The 17,546-nt window shown below is 41.6% G+C and overlaps 1 protein-coding gene across 1 annotated transcript in view; it reads left to right on the top strand.

Moving 5' to 3' along the window:
- C1H1orf131 (chromosome 1 C1orf131 homolog) overlaps window positions 1–17,546 on the top strand; it is an 846,319-nt gene that overhangs the window by 627,307 nt on the left and 201,466 nt on the right. The window lies entirely within an intron of this gene.

Below are 17,546 nucleotides of genomic sequence, written 5' to 3'. Positions count from 1 at the left end.
CTTTGTCTGATGAGTAGATTGCAAAAATTTTCTCCCATTCTGTAGGTTGCCCATTCACTCTGATGTTAGTGTCTTTTGCTGTGCAGAAGCTCTTTAGTTTAATTAGATCCCATTTGTCAATTTTGGCTTTTGTTGCCGTTGCTTTTGGTGTTTTAGACATGAAGTCCTTGCCCATGCCTATGTCCTGAATGGTATTACCTAGGTTTTCTTCTAGGGTTTTTATGGTATTAGGTCTAATATTTAAGTCTCTAATCCATCTTGAATTAATTTTCGTATAAGGAGTAAGGAAAGGATCCAGTTGCAGCTTTCTACTTATGGCTAGCCAATTATCCCAGCACCATTTATTAAATAGGGAATCCTTTCCCCATTTCTTGTTTTTCTCAGGTTTATCAAAGATCAGATGGCTGTAGATGTGTGGTATTATTTCTGAGGACTCTGTTCTGTTCCATTCGTCTATATCTCTGTTTTGGTACCAGTACCATGCTGTTTTGGTTACTGTAGCCTTGTAGTATAGTTTGAAGTCAGGTAGCGTGATGCCTTTAGCTTTGTTCTTTTGACTTAGGATTGTCTTGGAGATGCGGGCTCTTTTTTGGTTCCATATGAACTTTAAAGCAGTTTTTTCCAATTCTGTGAGGAAACTCGTTGGTAGCTTGATGGGGATGGCATTGAATCTATAAATAACCTTGGGCAGTATGGCCATTTTCACGATATTGATTCTTCCTATCCATGAGCATGGTATGTTCTTCCATTTGTTTATGTCCTCTTTTATTTCACTGAGCAGTGGTTTGTAGTTCTCCTTGAAGAGGTCCTTTACATCCCTTGTAAGTTGGATTCCTAGGTATTTTATTCTCTTTGAAGCAATTGTGGATGGAAGTTCATTCATGATTTGGCTCTCTGTTTGTCTGTTACTGGTGTATAAGAATGCCTGTGATTTTTGCACATTAATTTTGTATCCTGAGACTTTGCTGAAGTTTCTTATCAGCTTAAGGAGGTTTTGGGCTGAGACAATGGGGTGTTCTAAATATACAATCATGTCATCTGCAAACAGGGATAATTTGACTTCTTCTTTTCCTAACTGAATACCCTTGATTTCTTTCTCTTGCCTGATTGCCCTAGCCAGAACTTCCAACACTATGTTGAATAGGAGTGGTGAGAGAGGGCATCCCTGTCTTGTGCCAGTTTTCAAAGGGAATTTTTCCAGTTTTTGCCCATTCAGTATGATATTGGCTGTGGGTTTGTCATAAATAGCTCTTATGATTTTGAGATACATTCCATCAATACCGAATTTATTAAGAGCATGAAGGGCTGTTGAATTTTGTCAAAGGGCTTTTCTGCATCTATTGAGATAATCATGTGGTTTTTGTCTTTGGTTCTGTTTATATGCTGGATTATGTTTATTGATTTGCGTATGTTGAACCAGCCTTGCATCCCAGGGATGAAGCCCACTTGATCATGGTGAATAAGCTTTTTGATGTGCTGCTGGATCCGGTTTGCCAGTATTTTATTGAGGATTTGTGCATCGATGTTCATCAGGGATATTGGTCTAAAATTCTCTTTTTTTGTTGTGTCTCTGCCAGGCTTTGGTGTCAGGATGTTGGCCTCATAAAATGAGTTAGGGAGGATTCCCTCTTTTTCTATTGATTGGAATAGTTTCAGAAGGAATGGTACCAGCTCCTCCTTGTACCTCTGGTAGAATTCATCTGTGAATCCATCTGGTCCTGGACTTTTTTTGGTTGGTAGGCTATTAATTATTGCCTAATTTCAGAGCCTGCTATTGGTCTATTCAGGGATTCAGCTTCTTCCTGGTTTAGTCTTGGGAGAGTGTAAGTGTCCAGGAAATTATCCATTTCTTCTAGATTTTCTAGTTTATTTGCGTAGAGGTGTTTATAGTATTCTCTGATGGTAGTTTGTATTTCTGTGGGGTCAGTGGTGATATCCCCTTTATCATTTTTTATTGTGTCTATTTGATTCTTCTCTCTTTTCTTCTTTATTAGTCTTGCTAGCGGTCTATCAATTTTGTTGATCTTTTCAAAAAACCAACTCCTGGATTCATTGATTTTTTGGAGGGTTTTTTGTGTCTCTATCTCCTTCAGTTCTGCTCTGATCTTAGTTATTTCTTGCCTTCTGCTAGCTTTTGAATGTATTTGCTCTTGCTTCTCTAGTTCTTTTAATTGTGATGTTAGCGTGTCAATTTTAGATCTTTCCAGCTTTCTCCTGTGGGCATTTAGTGCTATAAATTTCCCTCTACACACTGCTTTAAATGTGTCCCAGAGATTCTGGTATGTTGTATCTTTGTTCTCATTGGTTTCAAAGAACATCTTTATTTCTGCCTTCATTTCGTTGTGTACCCAGTAGTCATTCAGGAGCAGGTTATTCAGTTTCCATGTAGTTGAGCGGTTTTGATTGAGTTTCTTAGTCCTGAGTTCTAGTTTGATTGCACTGTGGTCTGAGAGACAGTTTGTTATAATTTCTGTTCTTGTACATTTGCTGAGGAGTGCTTTACTTCCAATTACGTGGTCAATTTTGGAGTAAGTACGATGTGGTGCTGAGAAGAATGTATATTCTGTTGATTTGGGGTGGAGAGTTCTGTAGATGTCTATTAGGTCTGCTTGCTGCAGAGATGAGTTCAATTGCTGGATATCCTCATTAACTTTCTGTCTCGTTGATCTGTCTAATGTTGACAGTGGGGTGTTGAAGTCTCCCATTATTATTGTATGGGAGTCTAAGTCTCTTTGTAAGTCTCTAAGGACTTGCTTTATGAATCTGGGTGCTCCTGTATTGGGTACATATATATTTAGGATAGTTAGCTCTTCCTGTTGAATTGATCCCTTTACCAATATGTAATGGCCTTCTTTGTCTCTTTTGATCTTTGATGGTTTAAAGTCTGTTTTATCAGAGACTAGTATTGCAACCCCTGCTTTTTTTTGTTCTTCATTTGCTTGGTAGATCTTCCTCCATCCCTTTATTTTGAGCCTATGTATGTCCTGCATGTGAGATGGGTCTCCTGAATACAGCAGACTGATGGGTCTTGACTCTTTATCCAGTTTGCCAGTCTGTGTCTTTTAATTGGAGCATTTAGTCCATTTACATTTAAGGTTAATATTGTTATGTATGAACTTGATCCTGCCATTATGATATTAACTGTTATTTTGCTCATTAGTTAATGCAGTTTCTTCCTAGCCTCGATGGTCTTTACATTTTGGCATGTTTTTGCAATGGCTGGTACCGGTTGTTCCTTTCCATGTTTAGTGCTTCCATCAGGGTCTCTTGTAAGGCAGGCCTGATGGTGACAAAATCTCTAAGCATTTGCTTATCTGTAAAAGATTTTATTTCTCCTTCACTTATGAAACTTAGTTTGGCTGGATATGAAATTCTGGGTTTATAATTTTTTTCTTTAAGAATGTTGAATATTGACCCCCACTCTCTTCTGGCTTGTAGAGTTTCTGCCGAGAGATCTGCTGTTAGTCTGATGGGCTTCCCTTTGTGGGTAACCCGACCTTTCTCTCTGGCTGCCCTTAAGATTTTTTCCTTCATTTCAACTTTGGTGAATGTGGCAATTATGTGTCTTGGAGTTGCTCTTCTCGAGGAGTATCTTTGTGGTGTTCTCTGTATTTCCTGAATTTGAATGTTGGCCTGCCCTACTAGGTTGGGGAAGTTCTCCTGGATGATATCCTGAAGAGTGTTTTCCAACTTGGTTCCATTTTCCCCCTCACTTTCAGGCACCCCAATCAGACGTAGATTTGGTCTTTTTACATAATCCCATACTTCTTGCAGGCTTTGTTCATTTATTTTTCTTCTTTTTTCTTTAGATTTCTCTTCTCGCTTCATTTCATTCATTTGATCCTCAATCACTGATACTCTTTCTTCCAGTTGATCGAGTCGGTTACTGAAGCTTGTGCATTTGTCACATATTTCTTGTGTCATGGTTTTCATCTCTGTCCGTTCGTTTATGGCCTTCTCTGCATTAATTATTCTGGTTATCAATTCTTCCACTCTTTTTTCAAGATTTTTAGTTTCTTTGCGCTGGGTACATAATTCCTCCTTTAGCTCTGAGAAGTTTGATGGACTGAAGCCTTCTTCTCTCATCTCGTCAAAGTCACTCTCCATCCAGTTTTGATCCGTTGCTGGCGATGAGCTGCATTCCTTTGGAGGGGGAGATGCGCTCTTATTTTTTGAATTTCCAGCTTTTCTGCCCTGCTTTTTCCCCATCTTTGTGGTTTTATCTGCTTCTGGTCTTTGATGATGGTGATGTACTGATGGGGTTTTGGTGTGATTGTCCTTCCTGTTTGTTAGTTTTCCTTCTAACAGTCAGGACCCTCAGCTGTAGGTCTGTTGGAGATTGCTTGAGGTCCACTCCAGACCCTGTTTGCCTGGGTGTCAGCAGCAGAGGCTGCAGAAGATAGAATACTGCTGAACAGCGAGTGTACCTGTCTGATTCTTGCTTTGGAAGCTTCCTCTCAGGGGTGTACTCCACCGTGTGAGGTGTGGGGTGTGGGTCTGCCCCTAGTAGAGGAGGTCTCCCAGTTAGGCTACTCAGTGGGGGGTCAGGGACCCACTTGAGCAGGCAGTCTGTCCGTTCTCAGATCTCAACCTCCGTGTTGGGAGATCCATCGCTCTCTTCAAAGCCGTCAGAGTCGCTTGCATCTGCAGAGGTTTCTGCTGCTTTTTGTTGTTGTTGTTGTTGTTGTTTAGCTGTGCCCTGTCCCCAGAGGTGGAGTCTACAGAGACTGGCAGGCCTCCTTGAGCTGCTGTGAGCTCCACCCAGTTCGATCTTCCCAGGGCTTTGTTTACCTACTTAAGCCTCAGCAATGGTGGGCGCCCCTCCCCCAGCCTTGCTGCTGCCTTGCAGTTAGATCGCAGACTGCTGTGCTAGCAATGAGGAAGGCTCTGTGGGCTTGGGACCGTCCCGGCCAGGTGTGGGATATAATCTCCTGGTGTGCCTGTTTGCTTAAAGTGCAGTATTGGGGTGAGAGTTACCCGATTTTCCAGGTGTTGTGTGTCTCAGTTCCCTGGCTAGGAAAAGGGATTCCCTTCCCCCTTGCGCTTCCCAGGTGAGGTGATGCCTCGCCCTGCTTCAGCTCTTGCTGGTCGGGCTGCAACAGCTGACCAGCACTGATTGTCCGGCACTCCCCAGTGAGATGAACCCAGTACCTCAGTTGATAATGCAGAAATCACCTGTCTTCTGTGTCGTTCGCCCTGGGAGCTGGAGACTGGATCTGTTCCTATTCGGCCATCTTGCTCCTCCCCAGGAGCAAATTATTTAATGTCCATGTATTTACATAGTTCTGTGGTTTCCTTTTGGAGTTAATTTCCAATTTTATTTCACTGTGGTCTGAGAGAGTACTTGACGTAATTTTGATATTCTTAAATTTACTGAGACTCGTTTTAAGGCCTAGTATATCATCTGTCTTGCAGAGGGTTACATATGCTGATGAAAAGAATGTATGTTCTGCAATTGTTAGGTAGACTGTTCTGTAAATATCTGTTAGGACCATTTGTTCTAAGGTATGGTTTAAGTCCATTGTTTCTTTGTTGACTTTCTGTCTTAATGACCTATCTAGTGCTGTCAGTGGAGTATTAACATCTCCGACTATTATTGTGTTGCTTGCTGTCTATCTTCTTAGGTCTAGTAATAATTGTTTTAAAAATTTGGGAGCTCCAGTGTTAGGTGCATATATATTTAGGATTGTGGTATTTTCCTATTGGATAAGGCCTTTTATCATTATATAATGTCTCTCTTTATATGTTTTAGCTGTTACTGCTTTAAAGTCTGTTTTTTCTGGTATAAGAATAGCTACTCCTGCTAACTTTTGGGTTCTATTTACATGGAATGTCGTTTTCCCCCAGTTTACCTTAAGTTTATATGAGTCCTTATGTGGCAGGTGAGTCTCTTGAAGATAGCAGGTACTTAGTTGGTGGATTTTTATCCATTCTGCCATTCTGTGGAGCATTTAGGCCATTTATATTCAATATTAGTATTGAGATGTGAGGTACTATTCTATTCATCATGCTGGTTGTTGCCTGAATACCTTGTTGTTGTTGTTTTTCATTGTGTTATTTATTTATTTATTTAAAGACAGAGTCTTGCTCTGTCACCCAGGCTGGAGGGCAGTGGCATAATCTTAGCTCAATGCAGCCTCTGCCTTTTGGGTTCAAATAATTCTTGTGCCTTAGCCTCCAGAGTAGCTGGGATTAGAGGCATGCACCATCATATCTGGCTAACTTTTGTATTTTTAGTAAAGACAGGGTTTTATCATGTTGGCCAGGCCAGGCTGATCTTGAACTCCTCACATCAAGCAATCTACCCACCTTTGCCTCCCAAAGTGTTGGGATTATAGGCATGAGCCACCACACCCAGACTGTGTTATTTTTATTTTTATTTATTTATTTTTTTTGAGACAGTGTTTTGCTCTTGTTGCCCAGGTAGGAGTGCAATGGTGCGATCTCAGCTCACCACAACCTCTGCCTCCTGGGTTCAAATGATTCTCCTGCCTCAGCCTCCTGAGTAGCTGGGATTACAGGCATGCGCCACCACACCTGGCTAATTTTGTATTTTTGGTAGAGACAGGGTTTCAACATGTTGGCCAGGTTAGTCTCAAACTCCTGACCTCAGGTGATCCACCTGATCTCCTGGCCTCCCAAAGTGCTGGGGATTATAGGCATGAGCCACTGTGCCCAGCCCTAGCCTGTGTTATTGTTTTACAGGTCCTATTCGATTTGTGCTTTAAGGAGGTTCTATTTTGGTGTATTTTGAGGTTTTAAGATTTAGAACTCCAGCCAGGTGCAGTGGCTCACGCCTCTAATCCTTGCACTTTGGGAGGCTGAGGCAGGTGGATCATGAGGTCAGGAGATCGAGACCATTCTGGCTAACAGATGAAACCCTGTCTCTACTAAAAATATAAAAAATTAGCCAGGCGTGGTGGCATGCACCTGTAATCCCAGCTACTTGTGAGGCTGAGGCAGGAGAATCACTTGAACCCAGGAGACGGAGCCAAGATTGCCTCACTGCATTCCAGAGCCTGGGCGACAGAGCAAGACTGTCTCCAAAACAAACAAACAAACAAACAAACAAACAAACAAACAAAAAAGTAGGATTTAGAACTCCTTTTAACATTTTAGTGCTGGCTTGCTAGTAGTGAATTATCTTAGCATTTATTTGTGTGAAAAATACTTTATCTCTCCTTCATTTATGAAACTCTGTTTCCATGATACAAAATTTTTGGTTGATAATTATTTTGCCTGAGGAGGCTAATGATAGGACCCTAATTCCTTCTGGTTGGTAGGGTTTCCACTGAGAAATCTGTTAATCTGATAGGTTTTCCTTTGTAGGTTATCTGATGCTTTTGCCTCATAGCTTTTAAGATTCTTTCCTTCATCTTAACTTTAGATAACCTGATGACTATGTGCCTAGTTGATGATCTTTTTGCAATGAATTCCCAGGTGTTCTTTGAGCTTCTTGTATTTGGATTTTTTCATCTCTTTCCTCTATTATTCCCTCAAATAAATTTTTTTCAAACTTTTAGATTTCTCTTCTTTCTCAGAAACACCAATTATTCTTAGGTTTGGTCATTTAACATAATCCCAAATTTCTTGGCATCTTTGTTCATTTTTTAAAATTCTTTTTTGTCTTCGTTGAATTGGGTAAATTCGAAAGTCTTATCTTCGAGCTCTGAAGTTCTTCCTTTTACTTGTTTGATGCTATTACTGAATCATTCCAGTGTAGTTTGCATTTCTCTGAGTGTATCTTTCATTTCCAAAAGTTGTGATTTTTAAAAATTTATGCTATCTATTTCTCTGGGACTTTTTTCTCCCTAGCCTATATATATATATTTTTATTTTTTTAAAGTTGTTATTCACCTTTCTCTGGTACTTCCCTGAGTAGCTTAATAGTGTTCCAAACTCTTTATCTGGCAATTCAGAGATTTCTTCTTGGTTTGGATCCACTGCTAGAAAACTAGTGTGATCTTCTGGGAGTGCTATAGAACCTTGTTTTGTCATATTACCAGAATTTTTTGGTTCCTTCTCATTTGGGTAGTCTGTTTCAGTGGAAAGATCTGGAACTCAAGGACTGCTGTTCAGATTCTTTTGTGCCATGGGATGATCCCTTGATGTGATGCTCTCTCCCTTCCCTAGGGATGGGGCTTCCTGAGAGCCAGACTGCAATGATTGTTATTGCCCTTCTGGGTCTAGCCACCCAGTGCGGCTACAGGGCTCTGGGCTGGTGCCAGGGATATCTGCAGAGTCCTGTGATGTGATCTGTCTTTAGGTCTCCCAGCCATGGATACTAGCACCTGCTCCAGTAGAGGTGGCAGAGGAGTGAAGTGGATTTTGTGGGAGTTCTTGGTTATAGTTTGTTTAGTGTGCTACTTTTCTCAAATTCTGGTTATGCTAGCAGTAAAGTTGTCATGTGGACAGACTCAGGACCTCTTGTTAGCCAGGGTCTTGCAGGTGGTGGAATTAGCTGTTGTTTTCCTCTTCTTTGGAGCAGTTGTTCTGTTATGAGTAGCTATAATGGCTTGAGTTGGTTGGCCTCTAGCCAGGAGGTGGCACTTTTTTTTTTTTTTTTTTGAGGTGGAGTCTCATTTACTCTATCACCCAGGCTAGAGTACAGTGGTGCAATCTCTGCTCACTGCAACCTTCACCTCCCAGGTTCAAGTTCTCCTGCCTCAGCCTCCTGAGTAGCTGGGATTATGGTTGTACACCACCATGCCTGGCTAATTTTTCTATTTTTAGTAGAGATGGAGTTTCACCATGTTGGCCAGGCTGGTCTCAAACTTCTGACCTCAAGCCATCTGCCCACCTTGGCCTTCCAGAGTGCTGGGATTACAGGAGTAAGCCACCATGCTTTGCCTGTGGTGGTGCTTTTAAGAGTGCACCAGTTGCAGTAGTAGAAGGGGAATATAAACTTGCCCTACATTGACCAAGATGAATCCTTGGGTTTCTCAGGTGGCGGGTGGGGCCATAGAGCTTTCAAGAGTTTATATTTTTGTCTTCGGCTACCATGGCAGGTAGAAAAAAATCATCAGGTGGCAGCAGGTTAGGTGGGTCTGAGTTCAGACTGTCCTTGGGTGGGGCTTGCTGCAGCCACCGTAGGGGATGAGGCAGTGGTTCTAAGGCCAATGGAGTTATGTTCCCAGGGGGATTATGGCTGCCTCTGCTGCTATAATTTGGTCACCAGGGAAGTGGGGGAAAGACGGCAGTGATAGGCCTCACCCAGCTCCCATGCAGCCAGCAAAGCCAGTCTCACTCCTTCCGTTTCCTACCAACAGCACTGAATATATATTTGGGCAGCTGGGAGCAGGACTGAGATCTTGCCCCAGCTTACAAGCCTCTCTGCTGAGAAAACCAGCAGGGCTCTCAGGCCTTGCTCCTCCCCACCTGCTGTACCTTCAGCTGCAGCTTCTACACTCGTATCTGCACTTCCCGTTCACCACCCCTCACCCTGGATGCTGCTCAGGAAAATTCGTGCTCAGTCAAAATTATTACAAAGTTTGGCTAGAAACTTCCTTTACTCTGTGTCACCTTCCCAATTCCACTGGCTGCCTTCCCCAAGGACCCTTGTGAGATAGGGCCAGGAATAGCTTCCCTGGGCTCATGTTGGGGACCAAGAGTGCCTACAGGGCTCTTCCCACTGCCTCTTCTACTTTTATATTTCACTCAGCTCCCTATATCTGTTTCAGCTCCAGGTAAGTTTAAATCCTTCTCCTGTGATCTGGTTTTTCAGGTTCCCCAGTGGGGATGTGTGTTCAGAGGCAGACTTTTCCCCTTCTCACACTTTGAAAACTCACAGTTCTTTGGCAGGCTCATGGAGTTTGCAGTGGCAATTTAAAAAATTGATTTTTCTGAAATGTATGCAACATAAGTGGCCAAGGAAACCCTTTTTAAAATTTTCATTTTAAACACTTGAAGAAGTAAGTCTTTTCTCTATAGCAATGAAGTTCTCATCATTTTTATATTGTTAAATACATTCAGATCATTGGTATTAATTTGCCTCTTCCTTTTTTTGCATCTTTATTTTGAACTCTAGTGGTTGGAATTCATTCAGTACAAAAAAGAATTTAATTTTCATTGAGGCTTTTTAAGGCACTGCAAGAAGAGAAGAGATCCAGAGCTCCAGCTACTGCAAAAGAACGGACTTTGTAGGAAACACAAAGAAGAAAGCATCCAATGCTATTAACTCTACTAACTTTTTTTTAGAGACAAGTTCTTACTCTTTTACACAGGCTGGAGTGCAGTGTCACAGTGACAACTCAAACTCCTGGACTCAAGTAATCCTCCCACCTCAGCCTCCCAAGTAGCTGGGACCACAAGTGCGTGCTACCACACCTGGCTATGGGGTCTTGCCGTGTTGATCGGGCTGGTCTTGAACTCTTGGGCTCAAGCAATCCTCCTGCCTCAGCCTCCCAAAATGCTAGGATTATAGGCATGAGCTAAGTGCCCAGCTAATGTGATTAATCATTTTCTTAATCTTTCCTAGATCATTGCTGGTGATTCCTAAAATTTAGCACTAATAATATTTACTTTAATTTTGGCATTACTATTGTGAAAGCCCCCTTCACATAATAACACTGACTCACTTAAGAGTCAAGAGCTCAAAAATATATGTAGAGGCCATTATCTGCAAAAGATACCTTATCTTACATTTCTCAACTCATTGTACCTACCTTTTCCTTTACGTCCTTGAGCATATTCATAAAAGGTATTTTAGGCCAGGCACAGTGGCTCACACCTATAATCCCAACACTTTGGGAGGCCAAGGCAGGCAATCACTTGAGGTCAGGAGTTCAAGACCGGCCTGGCGAACACGGTGAAACCCCGTCTCTACTAAACATACAAAAAAATTAGCTGGGTGTGGTGGCAGACGCCTGTAATCCCAGCTACTGGAGAGGCTGAGGCAGGAGAATCACTTGAACCCGGAGACAGAGGTTGCGGTGAGCCGAGATCGTGCCACTGCACTCCACCTTGGGTGACAGAGCAAGACTCCATCTCAAAAAAAAAAGATATTTTAGAGGATTTATCTACTAATTCCATACTTTCTGGTCTGTTGCAAGTGAACCAATTTTTCTTTGCTTATGGATCACATTTTTCTGCCTCTGTGCATGTTTAGTAATATTTAATTGGATGTTGAAAATTGTCAATTTTTTTTGTTGAGTGCCAGATTTTGTTGTCTTTCCTTAAAGAGGGCTGGATTTATTCTGGTAGGGAGTTATATCTTTTTTTAAAGCTTTAAAAAGCTTTGCATGTTGCTGTGGATTTTTTCCATTGTTTCATTTATCTTCTTCAGAGACTTCAATTATATGTATATTGTATTCTGTGTGGATGCCTGTTTTCCATTTCCATCACATTCTGCCTGATCCATTTTTTTTCTTTTTTCTTTTTTTTTTTTTTTTTTTTTGAGACGGAGTCTCCTTATGTCACCCAGGCTGGAGTGCAATGGTGCCATCTAGGCTCCCTGCAACCTCCGCCTCCCAGTTTCAAGTGATCCTCCTACCTCAGCCTCCCAAGTAGCTGGGATTACAGGGATGTATCACCACCAGGCTAATTTTTGTACTTTTAGTGAAGATAGGGTTTCACCATGTTGGCCAGGCTGGTCTCAAACTCCTGACTTCAAGTGATCTTCCCGCCTTGGCCTCCCAAATTGCTGGGATTACAGGTGTAAGCCATTGTGCCCGGCCTGGGAGGAGACTTTCATCAGGTAAGTATTGTTTTTGAATGTATGATTCTAAGTGGTTTTTTGTTTGTTTGTTTTTTGTTTTTTTGAGACGGAGCCTTGCTCTGTTGCCCAGGCTGGAGTGCAGTGGTGCAATCTCGGCTCACTGCAAGCTCCGCCTCCTAGGTTCACATCATTCTCCTGCCTAAGCCTCCTGAGTAGCTGGGACTACAAGCACCCGCCACCGTGCCTAGCTAATTTTTTGTATTTTTAGTACAGATGGGGTTTCACCATGGTCTCCATCTCCTGACCTCGTGATCCACCCGCCTTGGCCTGCCAAAGTGCTGGGATTACAGGCGTGAGACACCACGCCCGGCCTCTAAGTGGTTTTTAAAAATTATTTTTACTTGCTTGTCTATCCTTGCAAATAGATACTTAAATATTAGGGCATAAAGGGGCATGATGCATGCAACCTACTCTGAAATGGTTCAGAAAAAAAACAATAATATGGATATAGATAAGATATATATATGTAGAGGGAATGATAAAACAGGTTTAAATTAATAAACTTAAGGGATATAGAGAAGTTCTCTTTATTCTCGCAAATTTTCTGGAACTTTGTGATTCTTTCAAAATAAAAGTGAGGCAGGAGAAGAGTACCTGGAGGCAAAAAATCTAAGGTTGTTTCACACCGACTTTCTAGAACTAAATTGAAAGGAAACGCAAAACTTTCCGTGCCTAAATAACAAAAGGACCTTTTCTGCCTGGCAGATGGGAAATTGGCTGCCTGTAACAAATCAGACTGATTGCAGGTAGAGTCTTCACTGGCAACTTTGTAACTTCACCCTAACCTCTGATTGCAACCAATCAGATGTTTGCACAGGAGTGTGACCTTTGTTACTTCACTTCAGCCACTGGTTGGCTGCTTTCTGCGACCAATCAGACTGATTGCGGGCCACCACTTCATTTACATGAGGTGACCATGAAGTAACCAATGCGAAACTTCTAGGGGGCATTTGAACCCAAGAAGATTCTGTATCGGGGCCCTCAAGCTGCTGCTTGGGTCCTCTCCCACAGTGTGGAGTGTACTTTTGTTTTCAATAAACCCCTGCTTTCATTCTTTTGTTGCTTCATTCTTTGCTTTGCTGGGCATTTTGTCCAATTCTTTGTTCAAAACGCCGAGAACCTGGACAACTTGCAGTCACGACCCACTACCGGTGACAAAAGCTTAAAAATAGTCTATTCATGACTAAATACAGAAACCATAACTTGCCTCCTTTGATAACCATTAAATACTTATGTAGAAGTTATTGATGAGGAATTTATGGGGAGGTGGAGCAAAGGTCACTCTTGCTAGGCTTTAGCAAAGAGACTGGTGGCATTTGCCCCTGCCCAAGAGGATCTGTGGAACTTTGAACTTGAGAGAGATGATTTAGGGTATCTGGTGGAAGAAATGTCTAAGCAGCAAGGTGTTCAAGATATGAACTGGCTTTTTCTGAAAGCATGCAGTCATCTGCATTCACAAAAAGATTATCTGAAATTGGAACTTATGTTTAAAAGGGAAGTAGAGCATAAAAGTTTGGAAAACTTGCAACATGACCATGCCTTAGAAAAGAAACTCATTTTCTGGGGATAAATTCAAGCCTTCAGATGCAGAAATTTGCATAAGAGAAGCCAAATGTTAATAGCCAAGACAATGGGGAAAATGTCTCCAGAGCATTTTAGAGACCTTCAAGGCAGTCCCTCCCATTACAGGCCTGGAGACCTAGGAGGGAAAAATGGTTTCCTGGGTGGGGTCCAGGGCCCTGCTTCTCTGTGCAGCCTTAGGACATGGTGCCCAGCATCCCAGCTGCTCCAGCTCCAGCTGTGGCTAAAAGGGGACAAGGTACAGCTTGGGCCATTGCTTCACAAGGTGCAAGCCCCAAGCCTTGGTGGCTTCCACATGGTGCTGGGCTTGTGCATATGCAGAAGACAAGCGCTGAGCTTTGGAAGCCTCTACCTAGGTTTCAGAGAATGTATGGAAATGCATGGATATCTAGCAGAAGTCTGCTGCAGGGGCAGAGCCCTCATGGAGAACTTCTACTAGGACAACACGGAGTGGAAATGTGAGGTTGTAGTTCCCACAGAGTTCCCGCTGGGGCACTGCCTATTGGAGCTGTAAGAGGACTGGCCTGCTGCAGTGGCTCATGCCTGTATTCCCAGCACTTCAGGAGGCTGAGGCAGGCAGATCACCTGAGGTCAGGAGTTTCAGACCAGCCTGGCCAACATGGCAAAACCACAGCTCTACTAAAAATAGAAAAATTTGCTGGGCATGGTGGTGGGCACCCGTAATCCCAGCTACTCTAGACGCTGAGGCAGGGAGAATTGTTTGAACCTGGGAGGTAAAGGTTGCAGTGAGCCGAGATCACGTCATTGCCTGGGCGATAGAGCGAGACTCCATCTCAAAAAAAAAGAGTCACTATCCTCCAGATCTCAAAAAAAAAGAGTCACTATCCTCCAGATCCATGGAGAAGCTGCAGGCACTCAATGCCAGCCTGAGAAAGCAGTTCTAGGGGCTGTACCCTGTGGAACCACAGGGGCAGAATTGCCCAAGGACTTGGGAGCCAACCCCTTGCATCACTGTGCCCTGGATGTGAGACATGGAGTCAAAGGAGATTATTTTGCAGCTTTAAGATTTAACGAGTGCCCTGCTGGGTTTTGGACTTGCATGGTGCCTGTGGAGCCCCTTTGTTTTGGCCAATTTCTACCATTTGGAACAGGAACATTTACCCAATGCCTGTACCCCCATTATATCTTGGAAGTAACTACTTGCTTTTGATTTTACAGGCTCATAGGCAGAAGGGACTTGCTGTCTCAGACTTTGTACTCCCACTTTTGAGTTAATGCTGGGATGAGTTAAGACTTTGGGGGACTGTTGGGAAGGCATGATTGGTTTTGAAACGTGAAAAAGACACGAGATTTGAGAGAGGCCAGGGGTGGAATGATGTGGTGTGCCTCTGTGTCCCTATCCAAATCTCATCTTGAATAGTAATCCCCATGTGTCAAGGGCCTGGTGGGAGGTGACTGGACCATGGGGGCAGTTTCCCCCATGCAGTTCTAGTGATAGCGAGTTCTCATGAGATCTGATGGTTTAAAACTGTTTGGCAGTTCCTCCCACCTCCATCCGCCATGTAAGATGTGCCTTGCTTCCCCTTTGCCTTCCACCATGATTGTAAGTTCCCTGAGGCCTCCCTAACCATATGGAACTGTGAGTCAGTTAAACCTCTTTTGTTTATAAGTTGCCCAGTCTCACGTAGTTTCTGTCTTTTTAATTTTTATTTATTTATTTTTGAGATGGAATCTTGCTCTGTCACCCAGGCTGGAGTGCAGTGGCATGATCTTGGCTTACTGCAACCTCCGCCTCCTGGGTTCAAGCAATTCTCCTGCCTCAGCCTCCCGAGTAGTTGGGATTACAGGCACCCACCACCACGCCCAGCTAATTTTTGTATTTTTAGTAGAGATGGGGTTTCACTATGTTGGTCAAGCTGGTCTTGAACTCCTGACCTCAGGTGATCTGCCTGCCTCGGCCTCCTAAAGTGGGTAGTTTCTTTATTGCACAGTGAAAATGGACTAATACACAGGGAAAAGAATTAGATGACTTTAAAACACAATATTTTGACCATGCATTCTTAATTGGATATATTATGTAGACAAAAAGAATGCAATAAAATATTAAACTGCATTCAGTAATTAGTCTTGTTGGTAGTAGTAACATTGGTATTGTATCGTGAAACTATTGTAATTATTTTTTAGAATATAGCAGATAAGTAATTATGTAAATGTCATTAGGAAACAAAATGTTCAGCACAGGTTGAGCATCCCTAATCCGGAAATTCAAAATCCAAAATGCTCCAAAATCTGGATCTTTTTGAGGTCAACATGACATCTCAAGTGGAAGATTCTACCTCTAACCTCATGTGATGGGTTGTAATAAAAACACAGGCAAAACGGCTTCATGTGCAAAATTATTGAAAATATTGAATAAAATTACCTTCAGGTTTTGTGTGTAAGGTGTATATGAAACATAAATGAATTCTGTGTTTAGATTTGGGTCGCATCTCCAAGATATTGCTTTATGTATGTGCAAATATTCCAAAATCTGAAAATATCTGAAACACGTCTGGTTCCAAGCATTTTGGATAAATGCTTCTCAACCTAAGAAAAAAAAAAATTACAAATATAAAATCAAAGAAACTAAGTTGAAACTCTGTAATCTTAAATTTGAATTGGAAGTATCAGTATGAATTCAAGATTTTTTTCTCTTGAAAAAATTATCGATTTCCCAGCTCTATTAGAAAGACTTAGAAGTAATGCCCAGTGGCAATGAGTACTCCTGATTATGGTTTCTGACTGCCATTTCCTACTTAAAGGAACTGAGGCTCTTTGGAGGAATGACTGATTCCATGTCAGGGGCAGGAAATGTACAAAATAAGTTTGGGCCATTTTGTGCCAGAAAGCAAGAAAACTATCAAAGATTAATGTGACCACATCTACAACACATAGGAACCAACTCAAATAATTTCTCACTGGCCAAAAGTGGGACAATTTGAGCATCAAAAAGAATAATTAATGCACTTCAATTATGTGAAAAATACATATATTTACGATAATTTTTTTAAAAAGATCATTAGAAGTTGCTAGGGCACTAACTCATTATTTTGAAAATGGATAAATGAAAAGAAACAAATGTGGACCCTATCTTTCATCTTCAAACTATATTTCAGGATAACCAAAGAGTTAATGAAAAATGTTATGGTAGAATTCCAGCTAATAAATCTAGGAGGAATGTTAGAATTAGAAATTCATTATTTTGCAACCTCTAATGAAATACTGGATTGAGTCACAATTAATGGATGCTAAAATAATCAGGTGATGGTTGATGAAAAATGTAATGTAGGAATCAGGTTGACACCATCTCAACCCATGAGGAATATTTCACCATAAAACGGAACTATCAGCCATATGTGCCTCATGATGTGATGTAAGAGGAAGTACACAGCAACTACCACGAAGTATGCTTACCTAAAATATAGAACCTCAATCTAATAAAAATCCTAGATCTGACTACCTATTTGCAGAAATAGGAGTAATATCACAAGGAAGTAATCAGCTAAATCTAGAATATGGGACATTCGGTAGTACAAATGGCCTGGTTTCTACAGTAAACCTATGGTATGAAGGGTGAGGTGCTGGTAAAATTGAGTAAAAGGGACTTAAGAAATATGACAATTTGTGATGGTATTAGGTGGGGTGGGGTGGGGGAAGAAACAACTAAGTACAATGTATGGACTTGTTAGGATCTTGAATAAAGCAACTGTAAACAGAATCTTTGATATAATAGAAAAAAATTTAATACTTGGGGGGTGATGGATAGTATTGAGATTTTTCTTAATTTTGTGTGATAATGGCATGGTGGATACGATTTTTGAAAGTTCTTATCAGTTGTGCATATTGAAGTTGGGATATGCTTTATAATACTTTAGCAAAAAAAGTGGGGGACATAGTAGGGAGGAGGGTAGGGAAGAACTGTCTGTCAACAAATGTTGATAATTGTTGAAGCTGAAAACTGTTGAACTTACTAGGGCTGAGGCTGATTATACGATTACCTCTCTTTTTGCATATGTTTAACTTTTCCCATAAGAAAATGTTTTAGGAAAAATTATCTAGCTTTCTCCAACCTGGGTTGGTTGGTATAAGTTACTGATTGTGACTATCCCAAAAGTTGGTTCAACATTAAGGTAATGTTTGTTAGGAAAAAAAATTAGATCAACACATTATTTAGTATCCCAGGTTTTTGAGCATTCATTTAAAAAATTCACTATAATGAGAGATGATTATACATGTTTGTTATATTTCT

The sequence above is a fragment of the Macaca thibetana genome, chromosome 1, assembly GCF_024542745.1.
Source record: "Macaca thibetana thibetana isolate TM-01 chromosome 1, ASM2454274v1, whole genome shotgun sequence".
NCBI classification, from domain to species: Eukaryota; Metazoa; Chordata; class Mammalia; order Primates; family Cercopithecidae; genus Macaca; species Macaca thibetana.
This window is presented reverse-complemented; position numbering and strand designations above follow the sequence as displayed.